Raw genomic sequence first — 14,994 nt, 5'->3', positions numbered from 1 at the left:
TCACTGGTTGGTGTACCCTATATTGGACTACTTAAAGTCCCAGTTCGCCTGAACCAGAAAAATATGACAAATAAATTAAATTTCATGAACACCGTTTTTCTGTTAGAACTAATTTGCAAGATTTACTCTCCTGATGACCTGTTGGAGAACAATGTCCAACACCATGTATAGTACCGACAGTACTCCAAGAAACTAAGACAAAAATTAAAGTATAAAAACAAAATTGTAAGCTAAATAAAAGTCATTTGACCTCACTAAGCAAAGTACCAAGCAGAAGTAGCAAATTGCTGTAATTTTTTATACCTTATAATTTTTACATTTTTTTAAATCTTAATAACTGTACCAAATGTTTGTTTGAAAGTAGTAAAAAGAAGTTTATGAAAATTCTATCTAGAGTCTATGTCCAATTTTTTTTTTCTGTAAATGAGCATGTGTCAGTATCTGGCCAGTCTCATGTGTCTATTTTCTTCAATAGCCGGGTTAGAAAAAATATTTTCTGGCTTTGGATTAGTTCAATCCAAGCTGTGCTGTTGACGGGCTAAACGTGGGTGGTTAACCCATGGGTTAACCACGAAAAAAAATCTGCAGAAATCAAAAATCATACATCTGAAGGGGGAAAAAATTATGGCTTTTGAGAATATCTGCAATAATCTGCTTAAAACAAAATTGTCTGGAGCTATGAAATTTTGTTGTTTGCAACTAATCTACGATAATTTTTCTACTTTTTGCGTAATTTTAGAAGGAATTAATAAAAATCCAAAACAATTTGATTGAAACGACTATATTCTTGTATGGAAATACTGTATTGTTTTTATGGAAATTAAATCATCATGAAAATTAAATAAATGCTGAACATTTTGTTCTTTCATAAACAACACATCTTTCCAAGAAATAAACAAAGAGGAATTTCATTTTTTTTTTCAAGCTTTCAGAAAATTAACTTTCTCTCTTTATAATGTAAACTTAAGTCTGTAATTTTGTGAGGGAAAGTTTTTAGTGCTTCAAGTATAGGATGCTAAGAAGGCAATAAGAGACTAATTTAACTTTAAGTTGCAACGTTGGAACAATTTTATTATTTTATATTGAAGTATAATGTTTCAATTTTCAATATAGTACTGATATCTAAATGTTACTTTTTTTAAATTTAATTATAAATTCATGCATAATTTTATTAATATTACATACCTGTGTAGAATTAAGCTGTATGTGCCTCTTAAAATTGTGCTGAATAAGTTTTCTTAAACGTCAACTAGTAAATATTTTTGTGTTTATTTATTTATTTTTTTTTTAATTTATTTTTTAAACCCTGACCATATTCATAATTACACAAATATGCATTTAAAAATTGGAAGATAGTGTCTACTAGCATCGAATGATTGCTTCCCTTTTTGATAAAAGTGGGCTTTTTCTAAATTAATACAGTTATAAGTACAAAAGAAAAAGTTTTAGTAAAACGATTCACTGTTTATTTTGTTAATACTTATTTTATATAAGTATTTAATTTATTTTGTGTAATTGGAAAATGTTAATTCAAAAAATTTTGTTGTTAAGCTTTGTGTTTTTTATGTTATTAATAATCTGTTTGTGAAATACTTTTTACTTTAATTTAGTATTGATGCAATTGCCCCTACCTTGATGATGAAAATGCTTACAAAAATTAATAACTTACCAAAGGTAAGGGGTCTTTTATACTTCAGATCTCATTGAAAGAGACAAATGAATATGTTTCATTTCTTTTAAATTTTAGGTGCATTCCAGCTACAAAAAACTAAGCAAGTCTGAAATTGAAAATATTATTGGATGTATACGGAATGCCATAAATTCTATGCTTGTCTTATATATTATTTATAAAATGATTCACATTTTAATAAACATGTGATCCTTCATTTTATGTGCAACAAAAACACTATGGAATTAATAGAGTTATCTTGGAGTTGACTTTTATTGCAATTTTTAGAAATCACTTAGAAACATTAGTAAAGTCTATCATATAAAAATAAAGAAACTTTAAATTTATTCCCTTAAATGTTTTTATATTTCTAAGAGTTTTTTTTCAGTTAGCACAAAAACTTAAAGAGTGCAAACGAATGTTAGAGAGTATAGAGTGATATGAATATTGTTTGTTTGTAAAGTGCAAAAGATAACTTTTTAAACTTCATGCCTATGCAGAAATGCTATGATGCACTTATTACATAATGACTAAAACATTTCAGAAGCTCTTAGCGATATGTTATCTAAAACAAAAAGAAGAAATATGTGAAAAATCTTAAGTTGAAATTAAATATATTTAAAGCATAAAAAAATATTAGATAAAAGAAGAAAATTTTTATTAATTACTTAGTTTTTAAAATAAAAGAGAAAGAAAAAAATTCCCATTTAAAAGAGAAAAAGTAAAATTACGAAATTTATTCAATAATTTGTGTATAAAAATATCCAGATGGAAAAAAAAAGAAAATATAAATAAATTTAAAAGAAATACAAAAATGGCTGAATAATATTAAAGTTGACTTTTAATTAAAGAAATTAAATGTTAACAGAAAAAGTGAATAGAGAATTTGTCTTTCTTCGTTCATTAAGCTTTTGAAATTAAATTTATTTTTTTCTGACGTTTAAAAAGCCACATAATATTTTTTGGCATTTCTGTTTTAAATCAGAGTGCAAATATTATTCTTATGTGAATTTCATGGCTGTTGTAGATTCTTGTATGTCGCAATTTAAAACATTTTAAGAAAAGGTAGATTTTTCAAATTATTTTGCCAAAAATCGACCTGAGGAAAATGAGATACATTGTGTAATAAATTGTGTGAATTTCATGATGAGAAAAAAAACATGACCTTTAGGATGTTTAACACTTTATTTTGTACAATTTAGTTAATAGAATGTCTTAATTTGTAAAAATACTGCAAATATCAGAAAACAATCTTAACATATTGTGTCATGAAAAATTAATTATTATTCGAAAATTTTTCTTTCTCTTACTTTTAAGAGTTTCAATATTTATTTCACATTAAATTTGATGTCTCATTAAATGTATGTCTCATTAAATGTATGATGTCTCATTAAATGTAAAAATCTCATTAATGATGTCACATTAAATTTGACTGTTTGCACTCACTCCACCCATAAAAATCTTGTGTGGATTATCAGTTTCATTTTGCTGTTAATTTTCTTTTCCTGTTTTAAAATTATCAATATTTTTTTAGACTTTAAAAAACCCTTAGCAAGAGAGTGTTTCTTCCTCTTAAGATGGGAGTAAAAAGGATTCCTCTCTGTTTCATGCAGTGGGAAAAATTCTTTACCCAAAGCGTAAGTTTAGTTTATTTCCTATGGGATTCAATATTGATTTTGGCACTTGCTAAATAATTTAGATGATGTTGTTTATTTTATTTAGGTGATGCTTCAAATAAGTCAAATCACAACGTACTTCCTACTTGTCTAAAAATGTTTGAGAAGAATCCTTTCATTTCTAATCCTGAAATAAACAATTCAGAAATAAATACTCAATTCAAATCTAAACTGCTTTCAAGTCTAAGTCACACTCAAAATTCTTAACATGTTTTGTTTCACGCAAAAAATAGTGTAAAAGGTTTTATTGATATCAGACATAGACTTCAGGAATTGAAACCAGGATAGCCTGGTTGGTTTGGCACTGCACTCAATTTCGTGAGAATGGGAGTCCGAATCCAGCCTGCCGAAGACTCTCTGTATTGTAAATGGTGACTGGTGCTCGTTAAGTCTGCCAGGTCACAAAGTCTTCCATGTCCCAATAACAAATTATACCTCTGGGGGTTTTGGAAAGGAGATTGATCATTCTATGATTCTGGTCAAAATTAGGATATGTGAATAAATGGAAGGTTGTATGAATGGATTCGCCTTATAAACAGGTGTGACAGAAGTTGAATTCTTGGCTATAGATGGCCCACTGAAAAACAAGAGCAATTGCATCACTGAGTGCCTTAATAGCCAACGACGACAACAACATGGAATTTTTTTAACAATTTACAATGAGAACTAATAAAAAGTGAATAATTCATTTGTTTTACCATTCATTTGTTATAAATTTTTTTAATGCATATATAAGCCTTTAAATGCTCTAACTGTCATTATTGTATCATGAAAATGATTTGCCATCTCCCACTGTTGCATCTGATTTCGAATTGGTACTAGTGTTACCATTTTCCCATGTGATGTCATCTTTTGTGTCATACAATGCATTTGTTATGTGAGATTTGTTTAAGAAAATGTATTATACTCTATCTGTAAGCTTTTTCCCTCCCAACAGGTATCCATTCTGATTTTTTCACTCACAAATTTTTGCGCTTTTGATTCTAAGCTACTGCTTAAAGTCGAATATATTTAACTTATAATATACTGTACTTAACTATAAAATTGACACTCAAAATGGTGACCCGTTCGCATGGTCTAAATTAAATTACACTTCTGAGCAAGAAATCGCAGCATTGTAAATATATAGAATTACAGTAAATATTTACTCATAAATTCAGAACTTATTTTGGCAAAAATTTTATTTTTCTATGCTAGTTATAATATATTTCCGCTAAATAACGTATGTCCAGAATCTTAAATCTGAGCAAAAATAAAGTAAAAAAGAATACATGATTTATCTCCAAAATAAATTATTTATTACAACACCTTTTAAAATGATTGAGTACAATTTTTAAACATGAAAAATATGATTCATGAAAGAAATGTACTAATGTTATTATTGTATCGCACACAGAAGACTGCACAAGAATGCATTACACATTTTTAATTCTTAATAATGAAGAGTAACTTGAATTCCACCATCCTTTTTTTCCATAGAATACGTTGTGGGATTTATTTATAGGCTATGTCAACCGTCATCTATCAAAAGGTACCTCATGATAGAGTCAAGTTAACATGTCTTATATAATAGTGAATTGGTATTTAATATTTATAGTGGTACTTACGCCACATTACTCCCCTTCCGGAATTTTATCTGTGATAGAATTCGATGAACGACTACCACTAGTTGGTTCATGCTGTTTATTTATTTATAACATTTTTGCTCGTTATATATTTTTTTTCCTTCATTTTTTTTTTTCGTTTATAGCATTTTGCTCCTATTTTTCTATATTGATTATTACCGGGAGACTTTATTTACTTCACCGGATCTTTTTTTCTTTGAGCAGTTTATATTAAGCAAATCAACTGTTTTAATGTGGACCATCCATCTTGTCACCACTGTGGGATTTATTTATCGACTATGTCAACCGCCATCTATCAAAAGGTACCTCATGATAGAATCAAGTTAACATGTCTTATATAATAGTGAATTCGTATTTAATATTTATAGTGGTAGTTATGCCACAACGTCTAATTTAAGAAATGATGGTTCTTTCGTACTTTCATGTGGAATTCAATATGCTCTATGTTCATTTGCACTAACCTCAAAAGAATAGGTGGACTTCCATGAAACTTTTGCTATCCATTGAATTTTTGCCTATGAAAAAATTTTTGTTTTGAAAGAGCAAAAATATTTAACTCCTGTTTTTGACGTGGTTTTCTTACAAAAAATTAAACAAAAATTTCATGTTATATTGGAATGAATAATTCAACATTTATCAAATGTAAGATTAACTTTCATATTAAAAATATACCAAAATGTTGCATTTATATGAAAACATCTGATATTTTTGTTGTTTTTGAAAATATTATGATTTTTACTACTACTGAGTGCTTTCATATTTTCATTATTTTAAAACCAAATGTTTAAAAGAGCAAAAATGTTTAACACCTGTATTTGATGTGATTTTATTGTAAAAAAATTAAACAAAAATTTCATATTATATTGGAATCAACAGTTCAATTCAGATTTTCTAACTCACATTAAAATAACATTGTGTCTATGAAATAGATGTATTGGCTGCAGTAATGACTGTATTTAATAATTATAGCCTTAATTCATTTACTGGTGTTTTCTAATCTTGTATTGTATATTTTTAGGAGGTGTTTTATACGACATCAATTTCTGCAGAATCTTTTACTTTGTTTCTGAAAGAGAATTCCCTTTGTTGATGACATTGAGGCTAACTTTGAATGTGCACTTCGGTTAAGTGATGCTGATTACGTGAGTGCTCCATGGATTGTATGTATCTTTTTTGAAACTGCTAATTAAAAATTTTGAAAAATAGTGATCAATGCTCTGATGTATTTTTCAGTTCACTAATTTTTGAGAACAATAACTCCCAAAATAATTCCCTTCTGAAAGCCAATTACTCTGTTTTTATAGTTACATTTGCTTAAATTTCAATGGAGTGCCCATTAGCTTTTCCAAACTTTCTTCTACTCAAATTTTGCTTTAACAATTACTAACGCTCTACTGAATTTTAACTTTACTCATTTAGAAAGTAATGTAAGAATTTCAATACCCAAAGGCTCTATGATTGAGGAGTTTTTTTGAATGTTACATGTTCATTAAAGAAACCATTTCGTAGAAACTTTCTTGTCAAATTCTTGTTTCTTAATCAATTTGTTTCCTGTTAAGAAAAATCTGCGACTGAAAGTCATGTGACATTTGATTTATTTGCTTTACTCCACTCCCTAATTTTAGAATCACTTGTTTCAGTTGAATTTTTTTTCTGCGTTATTTAATTTAGTTAAGGAAAATTTCTGAGCAGTATAATAAGGAGTTTTTAAAGTCACATATTCATATGTCTGATGATATGCATTACATTTTTCTTCCCTTTAAAAAACATCAAATCGGTCTTAGAGTTATTAAATTTAATTTAATCGTTATTTTCTAAAGAAATACTTATCTTGATCATAAAAAATCATGTCATATCACAATCAGAACTTATCATAAAACTAATCACATAAAAATTATAATTTCTTGCAGCCATGTACTCTTTTGTCTGAAGACTAAATAATCTTTGCCTTTTTTTAAAAAAAATTTCAAAATATTTAACGAACAACTAATCTTAATATTTACTTTATTTATTCATTTCTTTTTTTTTGGGGGGGGGGGAGGTTTCTAAATGAAACTCATTTATATAATTTTGAAAAGTTAGCTGAAAATTCCTTTTTTCCATTTTCGGAAGTTATCATAACTATAGGGTCTACCTTCAATATGATTTTTCTTGAATTAGTTTAATCAGAAAACTAAATTATTTATATTTATTTAAATGTAGAGAGATTTTTAACTTATCAAATTGAAGGATTTTTTTGTTCTGACCTCCCATCACCATAACATTGCATAAGTCACATCTCAGCTGATAACAGAAGGAAACTCGTTTTATTTCTACCAATCTATCTTCTTTGTAATTTCTCTATATGTTTAAAAATAACTCATCTGCTCATGTAAGTTACTAATAATCAGAGTTAGTCTTATTCCTTCAATTTATGAATTATACTATGTGCTTTGCATTCACATTGTTTTCAAATTACGCATCATAATTTTTATTCTAGCAAATTTAGGAATTCACTGTGATTTGTATTTACATTATCCACAATGCATTTCATTTTGACATGAATTACTAATTGAACACATCATGCTTGGGAATTTATGAATCAGTGATATAGCTGATTATAGAAAACCATAATGAAGATTAAATAGGTTTAAAATGAAATCTTTAGCAATGTACTGAGGGTAGGTTGCTACTATTGCCAACTGGCAGGGGGATTAAATTACAGAGTATGTCATATAATATTAATCAAGATAACTGATGTTTTGTTATAATTAGGCATCTCCTGTTGTAAATGTTTTTATTAACCTCAATGTGAAAATAAATAAAATCCTTTTTTTAAATATTTTCATACATTTAAAAAAGTAATCAGATTTAGTTTGTTAATATATACACACTACTGTAAAATAATGGTAGAGACAGTTTCAGTTTTTGACATTTTTTAAAATTTCTCAATAAATGCTTAGAAAACTATTTATTAACTTTAGAGGTGTTTAGTTTGTGCTATTTTTCTTACTTAGCAATAAATGTTAATGCTTTCAGAGATTTGAGTGACTGACAATAAATTACAAAAAAAACAAGTATTTTTAAACATCCTATGACAGATAATCAAGATCTAAGCTTGTAGCTTGTATCAATTACTTTGATTGGTATTTTACTTTGAAATAGCAACACAAAATTTCCTAAACTAAGCTTAAATATTTTTGGAAACATGGAAAATTTTATAAATAATATAAGTTTTTGTTTTACGTTATTAACTTTAAGATTATTCTATAAAATTAAGCAAATTTTTTGGAACATTTTAAAATTTATTACAAAATTATAGTTTTAAAATTTGAAATAAATTTGACAAAAACTGCTTAAAATATGAGTTTATAAAGTAATTTTTTTATACTGTAATTTTGTAAGGAATTGTATTTAGCTACTAAGAAAAAGAGTATTTCAATATCTTAAAAATTTGAAACATTTCAACCAATTTTCTAAGTAATTTTTGTACTTTTTTTAAAAAATCACAAAACGATTAGGATTTTTCACAAATTTCATTTTGAAGCCGCAGCTGTTTTTGCCGGTGACATTTTTAATAAATCTTGTTTCATAATACAAAATGAAACTTGTAGAAAAACCCTTATAGTTTTGAGCTTACAAATAGGAAAAAATGATTTTTTAGTGTAAATCAAGTTCGATTTTTTGGGCTACCATATCGATGCAAAGGGTATTCACTCTTCCGAAAATAAAATAATATGTTCATACATGCGGTGGCCAGATTATGACATAGAAGTGCATGTTGAGAGATTCCAAAAAATGTCAACAGACTTGTCATGCCTCTAGGCTTTGCAGGGACAAGCATTGCTCATCATAGTAGATGCCATGTCAAAGTGGATAGAAGTGTGTCATATGACTTCAACATCCGCCTCTGCAATATTCGATCTCCTCCAAGAAATTTTTGTTACCCATGGAACACCTCATGTCATTGTTTCGGATAACAGAGGCAAATTTCGAGCATCTGAGTACCAGACTTTCTTGGAGATGAATCTCATTTAAAGCGTTATGATCACTCCAAGACGTCCGTCCGGAAATGGTCAAGCAAAAAGAACAGTCCAGACTGTAAAGACGTATCATGATGGGAAATTGGAGGTAACATCTAGCGAAATTTTTTCTTCAACAACATTGCAATCCTACCAGAACAATTAGTGCTAGTCCTGCTGAACTGCTGATGGGGAGGAAGAACTTTTTTAGATAAGTCTCCATTAAGATCTGACAGCTGAGAAAAAGTTATGGCAAGAGAAAGAAGTGTGTAAGAAATAGAGCGATTGTCTTCAAAGATCGTTCAGTGTCGACGATCCAGTCTTATGGACATGGTCAAAAGTGATTTCCAGCAATGGTGGTTAAGTCCATTTTCTTACCAAGCTGTTACAACAAGTGGTGATATAGTAAAACGTCACATAGATCAACTTGATTTTTGTAACTGCTATAATTTTTCTTATTCATGAATTTATTTTTAAAAGATGATAATTTTAGTTATGTAACTTATGGACTTGTTCAATGAATGGTGCATATTTTATAATAAAACAATACTTTGCGGAGACACACTGGATATACTCTTTGGCTAGTGCAGAGGTGCAGAGTTATTCAAAGCGTAGTGTTGAAGACATCCTTGTTGCAGTTGATTCATCAGAATACCGCACATAATTTTACTGTGTCATCGAGCACAGAGTTAATTAACAAGTTATATATAAAATAAATTATTAAAAATCATTAAAATAATTCTTAAATAAATGATAAATTAATATATGCAATCTTACTTAAAATCAGAAATTATGTGTTTTGATAATTTTCATCATAACTTTTCAAAATTGTACCGTGTACAACTGTGCACTATTCAAATGCAACACAATCACATTACGTTAATAAATACCTATTTAAAGTACTCAAATTTTAGGTATACCAAGTGATTAAGAGCCTAAATATAACAAAAATAAGTTATTAAAATAAAATATGTTGATGAAAAGAATCTGTCTACAATTGTAATCACATCATCCCATCACTTTATCGTAATTTGATTTGAGATGCCTAAATATAATAAAATCAAATGAAAAAAACAGCTGAAAATCCTTACACTAATTCAGAATAAATATTAATAATAATTAAATAAAGTAAAAGAAATCTTGTTTTGTATAAAATTGTACAACACAAAAAAGTCATGAACGCATCGCGATTCTTTTGGCTGATCTTTTAATTTCTGAAATTTTAACCTATCAAATGATAACCAGCTAAAAACCTTTAAAATAATTTTTAAAAATTTTTTTATAAAAATTAAACAAATTATCTTTTTGCTTAAATGATCTATCTTATAGGCCAAGTTTATCCTCACTTTCAGCTGAAGTTCAACTTTATTATTTTTATTCTCAGAAATATAAGACTTCAAAATTTTTTGATATTCAAGTAAAATGATGCAACATGATGAGGACGTGGATAAAAGAAGAATGTGGAAACTGCTTTACTAATTCTATATTTAACATTTATTTTAACAATTTTTAACTGTTTAATTATTAGATTTATTTATAACTGGGATATTACAAAAATTATTATAAAAGAAATAATGCATTTGCGATCATTTTCTGCTTTAATTTTATTCAAAATTACATTATTGGTTCATTTTTTATATCTTAATTTTTAAAAATTATTTTAAAGGTTTTCAGTTGTTTATCATTTAAATAAGGGTAAATGATAAATTATCGATAAATGATTAATGGCCAATTTTAATAATTTTGGTGAATTTTAATTCTTTTATACTTCTTAACTTTGTTTGGAAAATTTTAATAGTTTAGATCAAGGGATTCAATTTTGAAGCATCTGTTAAATTTTGACTTAAAATTATTCCAGCAAATGTGTTTAGGATATTTCATAGTGTAGTTTATGCGGTTAAGTGTTTTGTATATTTACATCGTTATTATTGTGAAAAATATGTGTCTTATTATGCTAAATTTTAATCGTCAGTGTTGGTTTTGTGTTTGAATTTTATTTAAAACCCATAACTTGGGGAAAAGAAGTAATATCAGAATTTATCAATTTGTCTATTATGTGTTAATTCAGAGATGGCGCTGCCTTCGCGTTGCTTTTGGGAGTAACCTCCTTTCTAAAAGGAGTTACTCTCAAAAGGTTGTCTGGCTTAAGACTATTTGTTTTGTTTTCCCAATTTTTAATAAATGTTATTAAGTTTAATTTTAAAGTTTATTCAAGAAGTCCATTTTCAACGAACCTCAAATACTACATTATGCCTGTTTTTTTTAAAAAATTTGTTTATCTTACTTAAAGACCTATATCCGGGAAAACTTATTTTCCTGATGTGTCGAAATCTTGATGATTCCGAACATGGGACTTCATATTGTATTAAAATGTACTTGATAATAAAGTATCAAAATGTATGCATGTATATAATATGTACTCATATTTATAAATATTCATTCAATATTAATATTTTTAGGTTCTTTGATTCTTTTTGATATTCTTTCAAACCAAAACTTTAATGATTGCAGTAAAGAAAGGGCAAAACCTGAAGTTCTTGAAAGCTTTGAAAGCAACAAGCAAGAGTTAGAAAGCTTTGTAGATATTGAACATATTTTAAGAACTTTAAATTTGGCAGAATATTTAGATACTTTTAATGAGGCGAAGTTAGTTTATCAACACTGGTGAGGGTTGACCGAAAAATTTTCCTCTTTAATATGAAAACTAATTCATGTTATTCATAGGTGGTGTATTTAGCTTCAACCAAATTTTTAAGTTCTTTATATTTTAGTTCGTTTTATCAGATGAATATTTGAAGAACATGGGCTTACCTATTGGTCCGGGTCGAAAATTGATGAATGCTGTTAAGAAAAATTTTTGCTTTTTTATGTAGTATTTTTTTTTATATAAAATAACTAATTTTTTTAAATCATAGCTTTTAATACATAACATACCTTGATTTGCTAAAAACTCCAGTAATAGCAGTAAAATTTACATTTTTAGAAATTGTTTTTTTTTTTTTTTTTTTTAAATTTTATATTTATCTCTTAAAATGAGTTTAAACCTTTCAATATGGTTTATTCATAGGATTATATACGATCATATGGTTATAAATTATATCTCTTAAATTATATTAACATATTTGCTAAATTATTTTTTAATTTTTTCCTACATCTGATGTAGTTAGCTTTTGTGGTGTTTGTGAATTTTGTTTTCATTTGTTTTAAATCATTACATATGTTTATGCTTTATTTGAGCATTTCTTTGTTATTTGTTTGACCTTTCACATAAAAATGCAATATCTTTTTTTATAAATTTTTTTTGAAATTTCGGCTACAATATCAGTAAAATTTTATATGAAATTGAACACTCAACTATTGTAATGTAACTGTTTAAGAAAAATTTCTTGATATATATATTTACTTTGTTTATATATATTTTTTCATTTTGTGTGCTACAAAATTATGCATGCCCTACAATTTCTGTTAAATTTAATTCTTTATGTGCTTCATTAAAATATTAAAATGTAAATTAAATAAGTTTTGAATTAAAAAATTATTGCAACATGGACAAGAGTTTTAATTTTGTTATTTTCACCTAAAACATTTAATGGTCACATGATCAACCATTTTATCGATTTATTTATTTATTTAGCAAATTGTTAGAAAGTCCTTTTAAAGTTTCTAAATTTATTTAATTTCAAGCAAAGTATTGTTAGTTTTATTTAATTATTGTTGTCGTATTGATAGCAGTTCACTTAATTCTTTTTTATCTAACTAAACTAAAATTTCGCGATTGGATTCAAGCCAAGGGAGTAACCTGATCAATCCATAATTTAATTATATTTTTAGGTAGAGCTAGCTGCTAGTGCTTGCACTAGAGTGTATGGATGTGTTGTCATGTTTCAAAACAAGTTTAGATTTCCTATCCTCTTCAAAAACGTATTAAGTTTGTCCTGTAGTACTTTTTGACAGTAGTCCTTGCATAGTAGTATGTGCATATTTTTTTTTCTCACTGACTATAGTTGCTCCTGTAAAATGTTCAAAAACTTATTACCAAAGATTTAATTAAAAAAACTTGAGTTATTTGCTAAATATTTCTGAATCTAATATAATTCTGTAGTGTATAAATCAGGTTAGAATAAGTGTACATGATTTGTATAACAAAAAGCCACAATATTTTACTCTTGTATTATATGAAAAACACAAGATGAATTTTGTTTTGATATTATTATGATAAATATTATCGAAATACATTGTATACAATACTAAAGAGGCTTGTGGAAAATATTTTTGTATTATTTAGTTTATTTACATTCTATCAAAATTACAAAAATATAGTTATAAAAGTAGACAGTGTACAAAGATATAAAAATTTTGTGTATTGAGGTCTTCCAATTACAAAGAGGCCTATTTAATTTTAAGCTTGAGCAGCTATAAATATTAGCACTTGAGAATTTATATTAAAAACTAATTCAAAAATATAAGAGCTTATTAACAGATATGATTTATTTTCTATAGTTCTATTAAATAAATGCCTTTATGTTGTCTAGTGTATGGAACAAAATTTTAAATAATATCCATGACTAGGATTTACGCCAGTGTGGCGACCAATATCGCTGAAATCAGCGAGTAGGTTGCAAAATTGTCTTGAAATGTGTTTTGAAATTACAAAATGGTAATAAAAAATAGTTTTTTTGCATCAAATGCCATGCATTTAAAAATAATTGTTGTACTAATCTCATTGTTCTATGCGTATGTTAGATTTTAATTTTTAAGGTTTTCAAATGGAATAATTGAAAGTGTCTGGTTCAAAAAATTTTTAATTTAAATGTTGCTATTTCTATTTACAGGCTGTACTGTGCTTTGCATTCATTAACTGACAGTATAATTATTCATTAATAAAACATTGTTATTTGCTCTTTTAGAATTTGCTTTATTTGGAATTTTGAAATTTTTAAATAATTAATTTTCAATATAATATTTAGCTATTTCTTACATTTTCTGTTTTTTTCCCCCATTCATTTATTTAGTTGCTCTATGCATTTTAATCTATATGTTGAATCCATTCACTAGTATTTTTCTATCTTTTTTTTTACATTGAATTTTAATAAATACTAATCATTATGGGGTGATGGACCTAAGGGGATAAAGGGGATAAATCTCCCATGAACTACCTAATCAAAAGCCAAATTAAAAAGTAGTTGAATTGTTCCCCACAGACAGTTAGAATCATGAGAAGAGATCCAAAGTTGGTGGTGAATCAAAAAATAACATAGCCGAAAATAAAGCCAACCCCCCATGATCAATATTAGGTTTGAAAAATACCTTGGCAATCCCAAATTGCAGTCTTGTTGGGACTGTGAGAATTAGTGTAACCGTGTAATTTAAACATATTTGCAGTAAGAAATTTAGGAATGAAGAGTTATAAATAATTTTTAAAAAAATTTGTTAGGCGCAACGGTGAATTAATGAATCTACATTAGTATTGAAATAAAAAAAATTAGTCGTTACATTGATCAATGAGAAAAGACTAAAATATTTTATATTCGCCATTATAAAAATTAACTAATTGATTTAATTTAATTATAATTTGATTAAGAATGAGTAAAAAAACAAGTTTAAAAAATTAAAGAAATTTTAAAAGTTATGAAATATGTGATGCCCATTGTGGCCTCACAACACTATCTTGCTCTAGTGAGATATCCTGACTTAGAATGAGAGAAAAATTTGAATATTTTAAAAGTTATTCAGCTTTTTTAAAACTTAGTGAGATTTTTATGAATGAAAATTATTTGAATCAAAGACTTATTCTTAGCCCAGATAATGTAGCATTGTTCAAATATTAAAATATAAAACCGTTTTCACCAAAATGTGTCTTTACTTCTTATTGATGTTTTACATCGTTTTCAGAACTAGCATGGATAATAATATTGGCTAAAGATAGGTCAAACATGACCGGGGCTCCCATGGGCCTATTACGATTATCTTATAAAATTCTACTTTTAAGTGAAACTTTTCTATGTTTCCATTCTCATTCAATG

General features: G+C 27.2%; 1 protein-coding gene across 1 annotated transcript in view; it reads left to right on the top strand.

Annotated features, from left to right (window-relative positions):
• The window catches only part of LOC147812595 (nonsense-mediated mRNA decay factor SMG8-like), a 68,390-nt gene extending 54,510 nt beyond the window's left edge, over window positions 1–13,880 (top strand). Inside the window, exons 15-18 of the mRNA XM_087162397.1 lie at window positions 1,611–1,674; window positions 3,204–3,306; window positions 5,989–6,130; window positions 11,431–13,880. The gene's annotated coding sequence lies outside the window, so the exon portion shown is untranslated. The remainder of the gene's footprint in view (window positions 1–1,610; window positions 1,675–3,203; window positions 3,307–5,988; window positions 6,131–11,430) is intronic.
• The last annotated feature ends 1,114 nt before the right edge of the window (window positions 13,881–14,994 follow it).

The sequence above is a fragment of the Parasteatoda tepidariorum genome, chromosome 4 (assembly GCF_982258835.1).
Source record: "Parasteatoda tepidariorum strain Cologne lab strain chromosome 4, Ptep-v5.0, whole genome shotgun sequence".
NCBI lineage: Eukaryota > Metazoa > Arthropoda > Arachnida > Araneae > Theridiidae > Parasteatoda > Parasteatoda tepidariorum.
The sequence above is the reverse complement of the archived record's forward strand: the minus strand, read 5'-3'. Positions and strand labels throughout refer to the sequence as shown.